This window comes from Elgaria multicarinata, chromosome 3 (genome assembly GCF_023053635.1).
Source record: "Elgaria multicarinata webbii isolate HBS135686 ecotype San Diego chromosome 3, rElgMul1.1.pri, whole genome shotgun sequence".
In the NCBI taxonomy this organism is placed as follows: Eukaryota; Metazoa; Chordata; class Lepidosauria; order Squamata; family Anguidae; genus Elgaria; species Elgaria multicarinata.
Genome location: NC_086173.1, coordinates 104,720,130 through 104,739,400, shown reverse-complemented (window position 1 = coordinate 104,739,400; position 19,271 = coordinate 104,720,130). Strand labels below are relative to the sequence as shown.

The window sequence follows — 19,271 nt, the reverse complement described above, 5'->3', positions numbered from 1 at the left end:
TTTTTAAAAAATTCATTTTTTGAAGGGAAGAGGTGTGCAGGTGCCATTGGAGGTGCCCACATGTGTTGCACTTCTCCAGGGTTTCAGACCGCAGTCTTTTCCAGCTCAACGTGGAGATGCCGGGGATCGAAACTGGAATCTTCTAAATGGAATACTTGAGCTCTACTACTGAGCTACGGTCCTTCCTTGGGGTTTAGGAACTGGTCAAAATGTATAATTTCAAATGGTCTCCAGGTAATCTGTAAAACTAAATAAATGGATCCCAGCATAACATTCAACAATTTACATTATTTAAAAATATATTTATGAGAAAAGCTTTAAATTATAAAGATGAAATTGTACAATTCTATAATCTGTAATCTTATGGTACACAAAACCTTTCGCCCCCTCATAGCTGCAGTATTTGTCATTACCCATGAAAGTTGTCCTATGTACTGTCTCATGTGAATGATGATCTAGAGTGAATTCTTCATCATGGACAGGAGACAACTGGAGGAAAAATAAGGAATATGATGGGATAGACATCTAAGCAAATGACTAAATAAACTCGTTTTTCATTCAACCTCAGCATTTGTGTGGTAGAAGAAAGACTCCGATGCTTCCGTTTCCTAAGGAAACATCCAATAGCAAGTAATCTCTGGTTTTCATCATACAAAGAGGTTTTCCATTAGTGCTGGCTTGACAAGCGCTATCCCAGGATTAAAAAAAAACCAGATGAAAAACCACCTCTGACTCATCATGATTAAGGTGTGTTCCTAAATTGGCAAAACAAATTATTCAGAAGAAAATACTGGAATACTTTTAGGGTTGTTGTTGTTTTTTAGTTTAAGGTCTTAAAATATTCATTTCACTCTTTGTCTTAGTCACCCTCACCTCTATGTACAAATCCCTAAATAGGGAGTGGTGAAGTACCTCCCCCACAACTGCTCCATTGACATAACAGAAAAAGTTAGCACTGCAGTTAGGTCTCATCTGAGCTTCCCCGAACTTTGAGAGCTGAAATATTAAACTTGAGATAATTGAAAACACATCAATATGTGAAATGTCTCCTTCTCTGTGATGGCCCCAACACTCTGGGATCACACTCAACCTTGAAATTATTTAGAAAGCAGTATCAAATCCTTTGGATTTAGACGGGCTTTCAGTTATTATAAATAAATAATTATTTGAGAACTTGCTTCCCTTTGGGCTATTTACAGACAATAATGTCTATAGAGCTACAAAAGTGGCTTTCATATTCTCCTAACATTTATTTATTTGCCTTCCAACAAAGACTTGCAAACTTACATCAATATAAATGGAAACACAGTGACTGTACAAACAAAACAAAATTACATTAAGAGCAACAAGACAGTACTAAAAGCCATGGGAACACAAGGACAACCTACTACCTCAAATGCCCTTTAAAATAATAGGGTTTAAAACCCATCAGCTATAAAGCAGAGTGAACCTCCCTTGGAAGTGAATTCCATACTTTAGTTGCCACTATAAGCCCTGTCTTCCTATCCCTGGGTCATTGGTCCAAACATCTATACACAGCTAGCCATGGGAACATTGGGATAAGAGGGACACAGAGTGATAAGAAGAGAATGAAAAGAGCAAAAAGACAGCTGATCCAGGATCTATCTCCCATGGGCGGAAGGGGCCTTCTGCAAGAGCAAGGACTCTGCTCGCAGAATGTTCCTTTACTGGGTTTTTTTTGGGGGGGGGGACGGTCTCACACACACCAAAGCTCACCATATTCAGCAGGGTCTCCCAACTCTTTGTGTGCCATTTTCATGGGTGGGGGGCTAGAAGAACTGCTGTGGGAAGGAGAGGGCAGTAAAGCCCACGTTCACTAGTGCAATTGATCCAGCTTAAGTCTGGATCCAGCCCTTCGTTCTAGCTCAACAGGATCCCACACATGTGCATCAGATAGAGGGAATCTGCTGGCCAAAATGAATGAATGAATGTCCCTGCAAGGCCTCTTTTTAAAACCAAAACAAAACCCCCACATTAATAAGATAGATAGATAGATAGATAGATAGATAGATAGATAGATAGATAGATTTCCAGTAACTCGCAAAGGAAATACAAAGCTACCACAGGATGTAGTGATGGCCACCAATTTGGATGGCTTTAAAAGGGGGTTGGATAAATTCCTGGAGGTGAAAGCTATCAATGGCTACTAGCCCTGATGGCTATGTGCTACCTTCAGTATCCAAGGAAGTAAGCCTGTGTGCACCAGTTGCTGGGGAACATGGGTGGGGGGGTGCTGTTGCACCATGTCTTGCTTTGTTGGTCCCTGGCTGACGGCTGTGTGAACAGAGTGCTGGACTAGATGGACCCTTGGTCTGATCCAACACGGCACTTCTTATGTTCTTAAAGCACCACTTTCCGTTCTCCCTTGAGAAGGATGCATCTGCCATCCCAGAGCATCATAAGTGCCCAGAAGGGCACAGAGTACACAAGGAAGAATGAGCAACATCATTAACTTAGCGGGGGACATCAATTAGCTTTCACATCCCCTGTGAGATTTTGGCATTACGTTAAATGACAGCTCACTTGCTCCCCTAGGTGCTCCTGAGTCACTTCCACATTCCAGGCCAGCGTATCAGCAATTTGTCAGTGCATTGCTATATTAGTGGGAGGGCAGGCTTAATTTGCTGGAGGGATGCATTAACAGGCTCTGGTGAAAGCAGAGTCCTTCAGATGGAGGGAAGCTTGCCGCGATGACAACCCACCTTGTATGCGCAAAGCATACTAGGTGGATTCAATCATCACTGAAGCCCTGGGAGATTCGTGTGTGTGTGTGTGTGTGTGTGTGTGTGTGTGTGTGTGTGTGTGTGTGTGTTGCCCTCCTCACAAAGCGCATGTTATTTTTAATGTCCTTTTCTCATAGGACAGAGAGTCTGAGCAGCAATGACATTTCACAGAGATCTGATGAAATCAAACTTTTGGCTTTTTTACATGGCACACCAGGTGGCAGAAGAGGAAGTGGTTGGGGTGGAGGGATAGATCGGCATGTTCACTGCTCCAGGTGTGCACAACATGTAACTCTCCAAGCGGAACATGGTCCACCAGCCATGGATTGTGGTCCGTGAAGGACTTGATGAAACTTCTGGGTTTTTTCCTGCCTGCCTTGGACTGCAAAAATAGGGGAGATCTCAAGCCATGATGCAGAACTGGTGGGCTGTGCTTTGGACTAGTACTAGTCTTGAGTACCGCTATGGAAAGGCGATACATGGACAGCACAAAGACCACAGTGTGTTGTGCACCGTGCTGTCTGAAATTTAATAGCTCTTTATGTTTAGGGCACTTCTAGATGGAGGACTTCTGGCGCTACCAACCAGAAGCTAATAGTGCAGCTATTCCATCTTTTTATGCTGAATTTTCATGCATGGATTTTCTATGGTAAGAAGAAAGAAAAAAGACAGGAAAAGCAGTGGGAAAACACGGGAATGCCCATGAAGGAAACTGGGTGATGGCAAAATAACATCCTCATCAGGAAGCACCCTCATGTATTTCATACATTTAACCACTATCACCCATTTCAAGGCAACAAACCTTCCCAAGGCTTTCTGAATCTAGGCAGCCATCCAGCACAGTACATAAGTCAGGATAGGTTAGAAATTCATTTTTTAAAAAAATGCATGTATTAGGAGCAAATGAAAAAATGCTTATGAATTTTCATGTGAACTTAAAAAAAAAAACCTCAAAGTTTGAGACAAATCAAACTTAAGCCTGGAAAAACATATTTGTTTCATAAATGCCCCCCCCCGGCCCCAAACACATGCACACACACACACACACACACACACACACACTGCAAGGAAAGGAACTCTCCCAAGGCATTCTGAATCTAAGCATCTGCTGATGGACAAAGAAGTGTCACATTCAGCACTGGGATGCACAGGGTAGCAGTTAGCCAGGGGAAAACACAGCAGAGAGAAAAATGAGAGAATTGTAGCTTTCATTGCATATACATTGTATTAGAGATGCAGGCAGATTTTGTTTCTGTTTGCAAATTATGCAAATATGTTTTATTCATAATCCCAAATACAAACACGAGCAAAGGGACTCTTTTTTCCCCAGAAATATTTGCAAATTCCAAATTTGCAAGCAAGTTTGAAAAATGCATTTTTTTAAAATTCGCACTTCGAAATGTGCATTTTTATTTTTCAAAGGACACATTTTCAGTCTTTAATCAATGGGAGAAAAAAACTTTTGAAAAAAGAAAAAAAAAGAGGCAGAGAAATGCACACTTCTCCCATTTGAAATGCTCACTTCCTGGATTTGAATGAGCCGAAAAACAGTTCAAAACTGAGCCTAGGAGGGAGCTGAAACAAGCTTTGAAGTGTTTTTCAGAGAATTTACAGTAGATAAGCTCAAAAATTGCCACCCTACATCACATACAGAAGCATGAAGTGCTGTTTGCCAGTTTCCTCATTTGAAAGTCCCTTAGGGTGACCCTATGAAAAGGAGGACAGGGCTCCTGTATCTTTAACAGTTGCATAGAAAAGGGAATTTCAGCAGGTGTCATTTGTATATATGGAGAACCTGGTGAAATTCCCTCTTCATCACAACATTTAAAGTGCAGGAGCTATACTAGAGTGACTAGATTTAAAAGAGGGCAGGGCACCTGCAGCTTTAACTGTTGTGATGAAGAGGGAATTTCACCAGGTTCCCCATATATACAAATGACCCCTGCTGAAATTCCCTTTTCAGTACAACTGCTAAAGATACAAGAGCCCTGTCCTTCTTTTCATAGGGTCACCCTAAAGTCCATGGACTATTGACATAGGCCTTAGCTAGACCGGGCTTTATCACGGGGCGAATCCCAGGATCGTCCCTGAGTGTCCACATGATGCACAGGGGATCCCGGGATCAGGGAGGGATCATCCCTCCCTTGCCCCAGGATAGAGCCCTCCACTTTGGGTCCGTTTTTTCCACGGTCTGTCTCAGGCTGAGCCCACTGAACGTGTGGGCCGTTGCCGCAGATTGACCCAGCTCTGTGCAATTCCTCGCCAGGAGTGCTGCACCCATCGAGGGGAGTGGGGAAATTAAGTTAATTTTTTTTAAAAAAAACTACCCTTAGTGCAAGAGTGTTCATGCGCTCCATCTTCTTTAAAAATTAAAAAATGGTGGGCGCAACGCCTCCCTTCCTGAGGTTTTTGTGCCTCATGTGTAAACGGAGGACGGATCTCGTTAATCACAACGTGAGATCTTCCCTCCTCCGTCGCAAACTATCAGGCAGGTCAAGCTAAGGCCATAGACTGAGGAGGTTTAGGAAGGTGGCTCCTAGATTTTGTAATTCAGATTTTAGAGCCATAACCCCCAAACCACCCCCAGCTCACACAAAGGCTTGCAAGCCACCTTGCTACATTAGAGCAAGTGAGCCAATAATATCCAGAAGGAGTGTGGCAAAGAAATCAGAGCCTTGAGAAGGATCTACCCTACTTCTTTATAACAGTTTATAACAGTATTGACAACTGTTGGGGCCCAGGACACACTCTCTATGCTATTTTCAAACCGCTTTCAAAGTGTGATATCCTGCTTGGTGTAGAACTGGCCTCAGTTAGCTGGGATGCAGTTTCAGGCCTTTTCCATTGCAATGGCTAAGTTGTAGAACTCTGATGGAGGCTCGGTCTGCCAACCTTTAATTGGCATTCTGATGTGCTTATGGTGACCATCTGAAGAGGAGGACAGGGCTCCTGTACCTTTAACAGTTGTATTTAAAAAGTGGATTTCAACAGGTGTCATTTGTAGGCATGCAGCACCTGGTGAAATTCCCTCTTCATCATTACGGTTAAAGCTGCAGGAGCCCTGCCCTCTTTTGTATCTGGTCACTCTGAGCAGGACTCCTGCAGCTTTAACTGTTGTGATGAACAGGGAATTTCACCAGGCACTGCATGCATACAAATGATACCTTTTGAAATTCCCTTTTCTATGCAACTGTTAAAGATACGGGAGCCCTGTCCTCCTTTTCAGATGGTCACGCTAGATGTGTTGCTAAGTCATTTTTGTTTTGCCATACGTTTGGTTTGGTTTGGTTTCTTTCTGCCCTGGCTGCTCATTTTCAGTTCAGTTTTTTGTTCTGTCTTCAATGTTTATTGATTATATATTACAGGAGCAGGCAACCTGGGCCGGATCTACACTACTGCTTTAAAGCGCTTTATAACCGTTTTATAGCGCTTTAAAGCAGTTAAAGCGCTTTATAACTTTATAAAGCGCTTTAAAGCAGTAGTGTAGATCCGTGGTTCGTGCCACTTGCTGTATTTGCAGTACAACTCCTGAAAGCCCGGCTGGGGCTTTTGGAAATGGCAAGCCCAAAGCCAAAAGTTCCTGGATGGCACCAAGATGCCTACCCCTGAGATATTGTTTTAGGGTGCAATCCTATGCCTGTTTAGACATGAAAAGGTCCTATAACTCCCAGCATTCCCCAGCCAGCTACTAGGGAATTAAATTAAGAACATAAGAAATGCCATGCTAGATCAGACCAAGGGTCCATCTAGTCCAGCGCTCTGTTCTCACGGTGGCCGACCAGCTGTCAAACAGTGACACAGTGGAACAGCACCTTCCCACCCATGTTCCCCAGCAACTGGTGCACACAGGCTTACTGTCTCAGATACTGGAGGTTGCACATAACCATCAGGGCTGGTAGCCATTGATAGCCTTGTCCTCCAGGAATATATCCAGGATTGTACCTTCAATTTGTAAGTGGCAATAGGAACCACAAGATGGAATATGCATTTTTTTAAATAAATCAATCCATCAGTATGGTTAGATAAGCCAGAAAAGGGGAGTAATAGAAAGAAAGAAGGAAAAGAGACCAAGATTGCAAGAGAGCAGCAGAGAGTCAACAGTATTCACAGACAATTATATTATCCGGCCTTAAATAGCAGTAGCATAACGGAGATGAATTTCCAATCCCAGTGGGTGCATCCCAGCTTTGCCTATTCAATAAAAGGGGGATACAGCCCATGGGGAGGAATAAATTTCCTGCTTTGCTCAAAGGATTAATTTTTGGCTTTGATTATTATCCAGGCTTCTAGGCAGAGTCACCAGAAAGCTTCTGTTCTGTGAGAAGAACCTGATGTTCAAACACAAACCCAGCACCTATTTGAGATGGCCACTAATGAGACACAGAGAAAGGCATTTGTTGTACCACTGAACCTCACCTTTTCCTGGGTTTCCTTTGGACCCCGCGCCAGGATTTAATGAAGCCTGTACAATGCTTGGTGCTCATGCTGCTGGGGGTGGGGAGGAGAGGAGGACTAAAAGCAAACACATTCTTGAAAGCGGTCAGGTGGGGGTGGGGAGAAGGGATATTTCCAGCAAAGGCTGGGACATGTTCTAAACCTTCCTATTGTTGGCGTGTTGCTTCTTTCCTTGCAGGCAAAATAACAGGATCCTCATTCCAAGGGGCCAGAAAAAGGTCTTTGCTCTGCAGCTGCACAGGCTTTTCTGCAAAGGGTCCCACTTGTGCTGCCTTGGCTTGTTCTTCTAGTTCAGAAGAAAGGTTAAGTTGATGTCACCTCCTCCCCAGTTCCCTTAGCATCTAACATTGCCAGCAAAAGCAGACTGTATTCCCTGCAAAAAGGCAGGCATTGGCTACACAAAGAACTATACATTGAGTAGAGCCTTATAGAACTTGGAAAATTATGAAGTGCTGGGGGGTGGAGGGGGACAGAAAGGGTTTGGTGTATTAGAGGAGGCTGAGAACTGATCCTACTGTCACATTTTTGCTGATGCTGAGCCCTAAAATGCACAGGTTCGCTGAATATGGACTTTGGGTGTGTTCACACCAGTCACTTTCTCCAGCATTTATAATGCTCACTCACTCATGCATTCCTGCAAATCCAATGTTCAGCTCAGACTGTTGCATTCCCATTGGACCCCCTGTTGTTTTACATGCAAATCTATTGTCCTTTTTAAAAAACATCCACTGCAATTGAAAGCAGTGGGTTTTTTTTAGAAATGAACAGGCTGTAGCTTGTGTGATGATAGGCTCACTTAGTGCAGAAGATGTTGTTGGCGAGTGTAGGCTATCCCACTTCCCTAGCACTCATCTTTCTGTCCCAGCAGTTAGATAGTTAAAAGATTTTGGGCCCGGGTCCACAGGATTCGAATCTGCATAAAATCTGCATACTATCTATATATGCAAATGTAGAAATAATTGTATAATGTATTTTTAATGGTTTTTAGTGTTGTAAAACATCCAGAGAACTTTGGCTATGGAGCAATATAGAAATAACAACATCATCAACAACTACAGCAACAACTAATAGCCATACAGGATCAAGTCATAGCAGTCAAAAACTACCAAAACTACATTATAAACGATAACAGTGTAACAACAGATTCATGTAGAAAATGTCATCAATTCCAAGAAACAATAGACCATTTAACAGGAGGATGTAAAATTCTGGCAGGAATGGACTATATGGACAGATACTATACAGCTGCCAAAATAATTCACCAACAACTGGCCATCAAATTCAACCTCATCAAACAACCTACACCGTACTATACATACTCACCCAAAATAATCTTGAAAAATGCAGATCATGAAATATATTGGGGCAGAACAAGTCATCCGGGCAAGACAATGCCTTGCAACCGACCAGACACAACAGTTATAGACAAAAAAGAAAAACCACACAAATTTCATTGGCATAGCAATACCCAATGACAAAAATGTTGTAGAAAAGTAAGAGGAAAAGAAAGAAAAATATACATTGCTGGTCATGGAAGTTAAAGAACTATGGCAGCAGGAAAAGGTTACAGTTATTCTGTCAGTCACATCAGTGACATCACATCACATTAATTTTTTTTTACAGAAAACCTTCAGAAAGTGTGTCTACCAAAATACATCCACACCAACATATAGAAAGCAGTCATACTTAAAACATGCTCAGTAGTAAGGAAATTCCTGAATCAGTAAAAGACTGCAAGACTTGGCAAAGTCCATCACATCCATCTAGAAAAGCCACTATGAGCAAGAAAAGAGAGATGATGATGGTGGTGATGATGATAATAATAATACAATTTATTTAAATTTCATAGATGGCAAAGCCAGCCAATTAATATCTCATTCAAATAATCTCAAACAAAATACATTCTGCATTTCATTTGCACCCTGCCCCAGATCATCTCAGACCAATGGAAAAGGTTTGTTCTAAGCTTAATTGCCATGCAGGGAGACTTTTTTTTCTTGCTCGGGAGGGTGTTGAGAAAAGGGGTGAGTTAACCCAAAAATCCCCTTGAAAATTGCTCCCTGCAGTGCAATTAAGTGAAGATAAAAACAAAACAAAAACCTTCTATTAGCACCAATGGACACTCAGGGCTCTGGGGAATAGATCCAGAGCCCAAGGAAAAAGACTTAAGGTTAGGACCCCATGGGACCAGGCCTGGGAACACCCCTACATTCTGTCCCCCTGCCACCAGTCACCATTAAGCAGTGGTGAAACTGACAAAGGTCCTGTTTACATGTAACACTAAGCCACCGTGGTTAGCATTGGGAAATGAACCACTGCGGCTTAGCATGTTGTAGAGTGGGGGAGAAAAAACTGACAATGATGGCTAATAAACTACTTCAGGTAACCACTCCTCTGCAGTGGGGTCAAAGGCCCCTGGGGTGGCTTATCATGTCCCCATGGTTAAAAATGGCTGTTCCCAAAAGAAGAAGAAGCGACGACCATAGAGACAGCTGCCTAAAGCAGCCGCAACTTCCAGCAATGCTCTAGGTGGTGCAGACCTTCCCAATGCCACACACCAGCTACAGCATCCAGCACAACCCATTTCTCACCATAGGGGCTGCCGGGATACGTAGTCAGGATGACAGAGTAATGATGGAGTGGTTCCACTGTTGTGGGATGGGCGCACATGCTGCGGTTTCACTCACTCTTCCTGCTCCGTAGCTCCCCTAACCACCCTCCCCACAAGCACGTGTGAATAGGCCTAAAGCCTTCCCTTGACCTCACCAGCTGGTTTGAAGCCTGATGAAACTAACAAGCTTTGAATGTTTCAATTGGCATCTCCAGACTTAGATGGGTGGCTGGTGGGGTGGGGGCAAAACTTGCCAGTCTCACCATGTGTTCCATCAAAGCCGCAGTAGTGTTCTTTAAAGTCTAAAAGATTGGTTGAAATTGATTGGGGGATAGGGGGAATTCCCCTTCCTCAGCAGAAATTCAAAGCCATGCAATAAACTGATAGCTGAGATTTCATCATTGCTTTTATCATTGTTTGATTAAATTTTGTGGTTTTATGTTTTGTTTCATGTCATCTTGGAGGGTTTACCCTAAAAGGAAGCTTGTGAATCTTTTCAATAAATGCACACACACATGAGTGTATTTATCAGTTATTATTTATTTATTTATTTATTTATTTATTTATTTATTTATATAGCACCATCAGTCTACATCCAGTTTTGTCAGTTTCACCTGATGCCTCTGGACTTGCGGCTAAAGTGGGAGAAAACTTTCACGAGTTCCATAGATGATGATGATGATGATGATGATGAAAGCAACTGGGGAAGGGAGTTTGTTAAGCCAATTTGCAGAGCATGGGAGCTGGAAGCCTGTCTGTGGCTGTGGTTGCCTATATCCCACCTTCTGCCTCCGGATCTAATAGCAAGTTTGAAGGAGGGACATGGAGCATTGATGAGGAGCAGAGAGAAATGGGTGGCTCTCAGGGAAAGCTGTGGGGTGCTCACGGACCCTGCATTTGAGCCATGCAGGAACTTGCACAGCTCCGATCGCATGGATGGGAGGGCGATCGACAGGCGTCAGCAGTGGTGAGGCCACGAGTGCCCATTGCTCCCAGATCCCGGTAAGTCCATCCTTCCCTAGCAAAGCATACTGGGAGTTGTAGGAGCTTTCTTCGGTGGACCTTAGGGCTGTGCTCAAAATGGTGGATTCTCTTAAAATGGCTGCCAATGCTTCAGAATTCCGAAGCTGAACCCAAAGATTGCACAGCCCTAATACTTTGGGATATTTTGCTGTTTCATTTTTAAAAAATGAGTTTAAGGCACGATCTTATGCACGTTTAGAGAGAACAGAAGGCCTACAACTCCCAGCTCTGCTGGCTGGGGCATGCTGGGATTTGTAGGCATTTTTCTCTCTCTAAACAAACATAGGATTGCACCCTGAATATCTTACAGCATGGGGCATTACTAATCTAATGGATTGCTGAGCTTCGGCTATTGGGGGGTATAAAAATGTAATACATAAATAAATAAATAAATTGGTGGTAGTGGAAGGTGAGATGGTGGGAAAGACCCAACACAGGTTGGTCTTGAATGAAGACAAAATTCGTCTTGATTAAAAATAAAGAAAAGAAATCGAGCCATTATGGGCTTTAGCTAGACCTAAGGTTTATCCCAGGATCGTCCCGGGGTCATTCCTGTTCATGTAAATGACACACAGGGGATCCCAGGAGCAGGCAGGGATGACCCTGGGAGGATCCCAGGATAAACCTTAGGTCTAGCTAAGGCCTTGGTCAATATATCCAATGCTAGGGAACTTGATTTCCTGCTCACCAAAGTTACCACAAAGATGCGGTCCTATTTGGAATGCTGGTGTCTTTGCTCCAGATGTAAAGGCCGCTCTAGTCTTGGATTCCATGTAAATCAGAGGTGGGAGCATTCCACACTTGCAGGATCTACTTCTTATTTTTATTAGAACTCTGTGATCCACCAGCCACAGCCAGATGCAACAGACAGACATGCTCGTAGACTTAAAGAATTTGTTTTGAGTACCAGATGTGAATGGAACTCACAGTCCTTCCACACAAAAATCCACACCTGGTTACTCCAAGAGGCCTTCATTTCAGCAGTATAATTTAGGCTGGTAACAGGGAGTCATTTTGTTGCTGATATTGTTCAACAATGGGGAGTCAAAATTCCTTGCCAATCTACTGCAGAGTGCCCAGGGATCTAAATCCAGCAGGGCTGGCTCAAGAAATTTTGCTATCTGAGATGGAGTAGCAAATGGTGAACCCCCTCCCACCCACCGTGATCAAGGGGTATAGTACACAGATTACTTCAAATTACTGGCACATGAGGCAGAAAATCTCATTTGCACCTCTCCCCATCCCTGGCAGTAAAAATACAATAACAACAAATTAAACCACTAACAATTTGCTGCCCTTTCCTGACACCCAGGATCTGCTGCCTGAAGCAGTTGCTTCACTCTGTCTAATGACAGAGACAGTCCTGACATCCAGATGTATCTTCTGTCCACTCCTGCTGTAAATCACCTTTCTTCTATGTATACTTTGGCACACTCCTCATACTTACTGTAAAATCACAATGCACAAACTGACAAACATTTTCAGCAATGAAATCGGTATGCTTCTGCACATCCATTAAAAGTATACCTCAGAGGGGCTCATGCCTTGAATGTGTGCATCTGGGACTATTTTCCTTCCTCTCCTTTAACAGTCCCAGTGTGGCTGTACCATAATACTTGTCCTGTTGTTCAATATTGTTGAAAGCAGCCACATTTGGCTTTAAAACTTCTCTAAAATGAAGGAAATAGTAAAAAGGAAGTTGAAAAGAGGAGTCAAGAGGGTAAATTCTCATCAAAATACTTAAAGATTACTCAAACCTACAATAACAACTAGAATGTATACCACAGGAATACCAAGGTAGTACCAAGTCCATTAGAGAAAAGAAGGCTTCCTTCAGAAAATGGAAGTCTTGCCCAAATGAGGAAAACAAAAGTGAGCACAAACTTGCAATCCTATGGATGTTTAGACAAAAAAAAAAGTCTTGCAACTCCCAGCATGCTCCAGCCAGTGTTGTTGGCTGGGGCATGCTGGGAGTTGTAGGACTTTTTTTCTGTCTGGAGCATGCTGGGAATTGTAGGACTTTATTCTGTCTGGAGCATGCTGGGAGTTGTTGGACTTTTTTCTGTCTAAACATGTGTAAGATTGCTTCCTTAAATGTATCAATGCTAGTCTTCTGCCCTTAGCAAAAATACTTAAGAAACAGGAAAAACAATGTTTAGGAGATACATTCACAGTCCCAAACACTTGCTTTGTCTCTTTCTATGTCTGTGAATTACTTGGCCCATCCTTCTCTCCCAATCTCAGCCTCACACAGAGCCATATTGAAATAGTTACCTCACGTTTCCTAACCTCCTGCAACAGAGAACCTGTTTGACTGCCTGGATTTTTGAAGCAAGATTGATAAGACTAAAGAAAACAATTTCACCTCCAGCAAGCGACTTAGGCTAAAACAGCTGCCTTTGTGTGGGGCTGTTCACATATTTTTTCGCTTGCACTCCACTTCCTCAGCCCTCTATGCAGTGTGCTATATTACAACCTTCCCATTTCCCCAAGGCTGTCAAGGCGGCCAAAATCAATGTGCTAAAGCCAGCCCGGCCAAAACATACAATGGCATTCCAGTACCAAGTACAAGACCATTTTCTAAGTGTGCCAAAATACAATATACCACCCTTGGCCCTTCGTGGAGGCCTAAATAAAATGTAAAATGAGCACCATGAGTGACCAGTTTCATTGCAGCAGCAGCAGCTTTCACACAATGGCTATATGTGGTCTCCAGTATCAGAGGCACTATGCCTCTCAGTACCAGTTCTTAGGGAACATGAGCGAGAGGAGACTATTGTGCTTATGTCCTGCTCGGAGCATCTGGTTGAACACGGTGTGAAGACAATGTTGGACTAGGTAGGCCTTTGGTCTGATCCAGCAGGGTTCTTCTCATGTTCTTAAGGAGAGCAATGCTGGATAGGTCAAAGATGTATCCAGTCCACCATCTTGTTTCCCACAATGCCGCTAGGTTTTCCAGAAGCAGAACATGAGGGCTTCTCTCTGGCTGTCTCTCAGCGACTGGTATTCAGAGGCATGCTGCCTCTGATCCTGGAGGTAGAATAAAGCTGTCGCAACTCCAAATTGGGCTCAGAAATGCACTGGCAGCCAGTGCAGCTCCATTTGTGACCCATTAGCCACCAATGATTTTGGGAAGTTACAATCTCACTGAAGGTGAGGGTGTGTGATAGGTCAGGGGTTAGAGAAGATATGGAGCAGAGGTGTTGACCCACGGACTCAATGGCCAAATCCAACTAAACCAGGGTTCCCATCCAGTCCTCTGGGGTTTGCTTGGGGAATCGCAATGCCTACCACATTTCCCTCAAATTCTGTTCACTTCTTCACAAGGGACCAGTGTGTTCTAGGCTGCCCATACCCTCCGGAAAATTCTGGAAACCTCCTGGGAGAGCTGGGGGGTCCGGAGGAACCGGACTTGGGGCCCAAAATACCGGGGTTGTGGTTACTGGGCCCGCAGCAACCACAACCCCAACTTACCGGGCCTAAATTTCCCCGGCTAGTGGCGGCGGCCATCTTTAATCTCGCCCAAACTCATGAGAGATCTCGGCAGCTGGCTGGGAACTCTGCAAGACCCAGCCAACAGCCGAGATCTCACGTGAGTTTGGGAGAGATTCAAGATGGCCGCCGCGAGGGGTGGGCAGTGAGAGTGAGGTGAGTGGTTGGGGGCTGCGTGCAGGAACTTCCAGCAATGCAGCCTCCAGCACCCCCACCCCCCAAGTGCAGAAGAAGAAGAACCAGCAGCAAGAACCAGCAGCAGCAAGAAGAAGAAGAAAAGGAGGAGGAGGAGGAGATAGAGGAGGAGGTAAGACTGAGGTTTGTGTGTGAGAGAGAATGTGTGGGTGAATGGGGTGCATGGGGTCTTTGAGTGAATGCACGTGTGCATGCATGTGTGCATGCGTGTTTTTGGAGTGAGTAATGCTGAGTGTGTGTGTGTGTGCGTGCACACGCACGTGTTCTGGCAGTGTGAGTGTATTGATGTCTGAATGGGATGCCTGCTTGTTTGACTGAATGAATGCATGTGCATGTTTGTAGTGGGGGTGGCTGTAATTTTCTGTGAGTTGGGGGGATGATTTGGAGGTGATGTTCCTATTAAATAATGCATTTTAGACCCATAGACCTTCCTTTCCAATTTGTTTACTATAATTGGCATGACGTATATCTTGTAACAGTGGCTGCCAATTGTTCATCCTTCTTAAAGAAACTTTTAAAAAATTAACAGGGTTGCTATTTTCATCATTATCATCATCATCTATCTCTCTTTTCTTGCTTGTGGTGGTTTTTCTAGATGAGCATGATCTTGGGCTTTGCCAAGTCATGTTGTCTTTTACTGATTCAGAAATATCCTGACTATTGAACATGTTTTAAGTATGACTGCTTTCTGGATGTTGGCATGCATGTATTTTGGTAGACCTAATTTCTGAAGGTTTTCTGTAAAAACAACCACGATGTCAAGCTGGTGACTGATGTGACTAACAAATAATTGTAAGTTTTTCCTGTTGCCATAGTTCTTTAACTTCCATATCCAGTGGTGTATATTTTTCTTTTCTGCAACATTTTTGTCATTAGGTATTGCAATTTCAATGTAGGTGTGTTTTTCTCGGTTGTTTTTGACAGTTATGTCTGGTTGAAGTTGAAACAAGCTAAGACAAGCTTTAATCCATTTTGTTCCATGGCTAACGTTTGCAGGCTAATAGTAGTTTATGCTCTTTCTGAATGCTTGGTTGTTTGGTTGTTGTATACTTGTCAACTGCTTCATTTGTTCAGTGGTAGCAGTATGCAGTAAGGTGATGGGGAAACAGTGTTAAATGTTAGGAAAGGTTAGACTATGGTCATCCAGTGAAGGATTTGCAGTCAGAAAAGATATTTGAGGGAAGGGAAGACTGTATCACACACAGGGCTCATCTACGCCAAGCAGGATATTCCACTTTGAAAGCGATATAGAAAAGCCAGGCGCCACACTACTGCTTTATAGCAGTATTGAAGTGTACTGACAACTGTTGGGGCCCATGACACATACCATATACCACTTTCATAACACTTTTATAGTGTTATATCCTGCTTGCTGTAGACGTGTCATAGGCCCCAACAGTTGTCAGTGCACTTCAGTACCACTATAAAGGAGTAGTGTAGATCCTGCAGTGCAGTTGAATACCTCTATAAAATAATAGTGTGGCTCCTGCCTTTTATATACTACTTTCATAGTGGAATACCCTGCTTGGTGTAGCTGAGCACACAGTATAGCAAAAGCTTCAACGTACAGCAAAAGCTACAGAAGTAGGAATGAGTGAAGTTAATTTCAGATACGTTGAATGTCTCACTTATACTTTATTCCAGTGATTTTAACATTAAGATGTAATGTAGAACAAGTTTGTCTTAATTGTGTGCTGTGAAATCAGACCTGTGACCAAGGCCATGTTTGGGTGGGCACGCCTCTTTGGGGGCTGGACATGCTGGTGAGCACGCCCCCTTGGGGGCTGGACATTATTATTATTATTATTATTATTATTATTATTATTATTTATTTATATAGCACCATCAATGTACATGGTTGGGTGGTACGCCCCCTTGGGGGCTGGACATGTTAGTGGGCACACCCCCATGGGGCGGCCATGTTGTCCTCCTTTTTGGTTTCCAAAATATGGTCACCCTACTTAGGGCTGTAGACAGATCCATGCAACTACTAGACTAGGGGTATTGGACCTCATGCCCATGAGCCAAATCTGGCCCACAAGGAGTCCCAATCCAGCCCTCTGGGTTCATAGAATCATAGAATAGTAGAATTGGAAGGGGCCTATAAGGCCACTGAGTCCAACCCCCTGTTCAATGCTTGAATTCACCTTAAAGCATCCCTGACAGATAGCTGTCCAGCTGCTTCTTGAAGGCCTCTAGTGTGGGAGAGCCCATGACCTCCCTAGGTAATTGGTTCCATTGTCATACCACTCTAACAGTAAGGAATTTTTTCCTGATGTCCAGCTGGAATCAGGCTTCCTGTAACTTGAGCCCATTATTATGTGTCCTTCACTAGATGGCCATGTCCCCTTCCTAGGACCCAAACCCCATTCATCCTGACTGCTGATAGTTTGGTGGTTTCCTGTGTGTGTTTCCCCCTGTTCTGAAAGGTCAAATTGCTTCACCTAAGTCTTAGGCCTTAGCTAGACCTACCTGTAAATCCGGGCTAGAGGAGGGAAGATCCCATGATGAAAATATTGTGGGATCTTGCCCTCATTCACATGCGAGGTGCGATGAGCTCTGGAGGAGAGCTGTCGCACCAGCCATTTAAAAAAGAGTTTTAAAGGGCCAGCAGCACAGGAGCGCTCCAGCGATGATGGGTAGGTGTTTGTTTGTTTTTTAAAAATTCCCCGCTCCCCCGATTTCCCCACCCTGGCCGCAATCCCCCCATGATCTCTGATCCCCCCATCCCCCGCGATCTCCGATCCCCCACCATCCCTTGCGATCTCTGATCCTCCCCTATCGCCCCTGGGCTGCGATTCCCCCCCAATCTACTCTGGCCTCCATTTCCCACCCCGATCTCCCCATGGCCTCTGTTTCCCGCCCCCCATGTCCCGTAGGCCGCGATTCCCGCACCCCCATGTCCCCACCACAGCCCCGATGGTAAATGCAGTAGCCGGGAAAAGCAGCAGATCTGGTTACATGCCTGTGGTCTCGGGCTCAGCCCAAGACCGCAGGAAAAACCGGGCCAGAAGCTGTGCCGATTACCCCGGGCCCAGGGAGGGTTCACCCCTGCCTGAGCCCGGGACACACAAGGGTGAGCCCAGGGCTCGCACCAGGCTAAAGCCTCGTCTAGCAAGGCTCTCAGTTACTGTCAGTAAGAGCTTTGAGCTAAAATATGCTGGTATTCTGGCCCCTCCCCTTTGTCTCTGGCCTCTCCCACCACTGGAATGCACCTCCCTAAGACCTTCTCTGAAATGGAATTCAGCTCTTGCTGCAAGTTATACTCACATTTCTTCTCACTCCTTTGCTGTGTGTGATCTGGCATTAAGTGGAATTGATTTTAGCCGGACGTAAGCATACCTACCCTAACTTCCTTCTACTTGTACTCGTTGACTCTGTTGCATCAGGTGTAAGTTCCCACCCTGGAGAAGACACTTTCGTTCTCCCAACAGTATGTGCCTCACTTCAGGGGAAGTGCCCTGGGGTACAATTTAGAAAGTTTGGATAAGATCTACCGGCTGAACTAGATTGCCTTTTGGCATAGTTCTTCCGCTGGCCTTCTGCTGTTCTTTAATGCCTATGATCTCTTGAAAAGAGAGCATTCCTTAGATAAGCATACCCTTATCAAGAGTGTTCTCTTATGGAAAGGTCATTATTAAATCGAGGTGAAGCTCATTTTCAAGCACTTACACTGTTCTGGCCCACAAAAGCACCTGTTTGCTTGTCTTCAAGGTGCCACAAGACGCTCTGTTGTTCTGCCACAAGACGCTCTGTTGTTCCCCTTTCCCCAGCAACAGACTAATTGGGCTACCCCTCTAGAAACCGTCCGTTTCACGTTGTTCTTGCTGTTCAACAAGAGGGGGGAAATGTGGCTGCCCATTTAAAGAGTAAGAAGCAAGAAGCTCAGAGAAAAATGAATTGGGACACTCAAGGAACAAGGAAGCAGTTGAAATGGGGGCATTGGTTACTGATTTGTTGTTGTTGTTTAAAAATCACTTTTATAAATTTTATTTTAATAAGACTTTAGTTTTCATCCACACTGACAGTCTGTAGACTTTTGAAAGTGATAACTGGCACATAAGTCACTAGTTTATTGGACAAATCTTCAACTTTGTTACATTTTCTGGATAAATGCACACGGATACGATAGGGGACATTTCTTGTTCCTTTTGCCCAGAGAGCCTGGGTCAATTCATACCTTCAGGAGTCCCAATCTCCTTCATTGCAAATTTATGGATATCCTTGAGAGCAAGAGGAGCCCTTGTCGTGAAGCCCATTCCATGGATCTGTTTGTGAATATTTATAATGTATTTCCAGGTATCCACCCCATTGATGGCTGATCGCCCTTTCTTTTTTTTTTTTAGGTTTTAAGTACACATTCCCCATTTTATTCCAATACTGATACATCCAAGTATTGTCCTCTGCGACTTCCTGCCTTCCTTCCCAACATGCCTTCATCTTCTACTAGTTAATTGATGCAGTCGCCCTTTGGGATTTCCTACTGCCTCGGTTCTTTCAACAGCTTTAAGGCAGGATCAATCTTAGGCCTATGGAGGATATGGGGATAATCCCACTCCTATCTGGCGAGACTTTCAGCCCAGGCACAGAAATACATAGAACAGGCCAAGACACAGCTACTCACCTTGCTCAGGATTCAGACATGTTCTTTAAAGTGGATTATTTGTGTCGCGGTCATTGGCTTATCTGGATATCACTGTATTCTCTGAAACACTGTACACTGTAGTCATTTACAGGCAGTATTTTTGCTT

General features: G+C 44.0%; 1 pseudogene; it reads right to left on the bottom strand.

Moving 5' to 3' along the window:
* Positions 1 to 18,494: 18,494 nt before the first annotated feature.
* Positions 18,495 to 18,854, bottom strand: LOC134395433 (large ribosomal subunit protein eL31-like; annotated as a pseudogene).
* Positions 18,855 to 19,271: the final 417 nt, after the last annotated feature.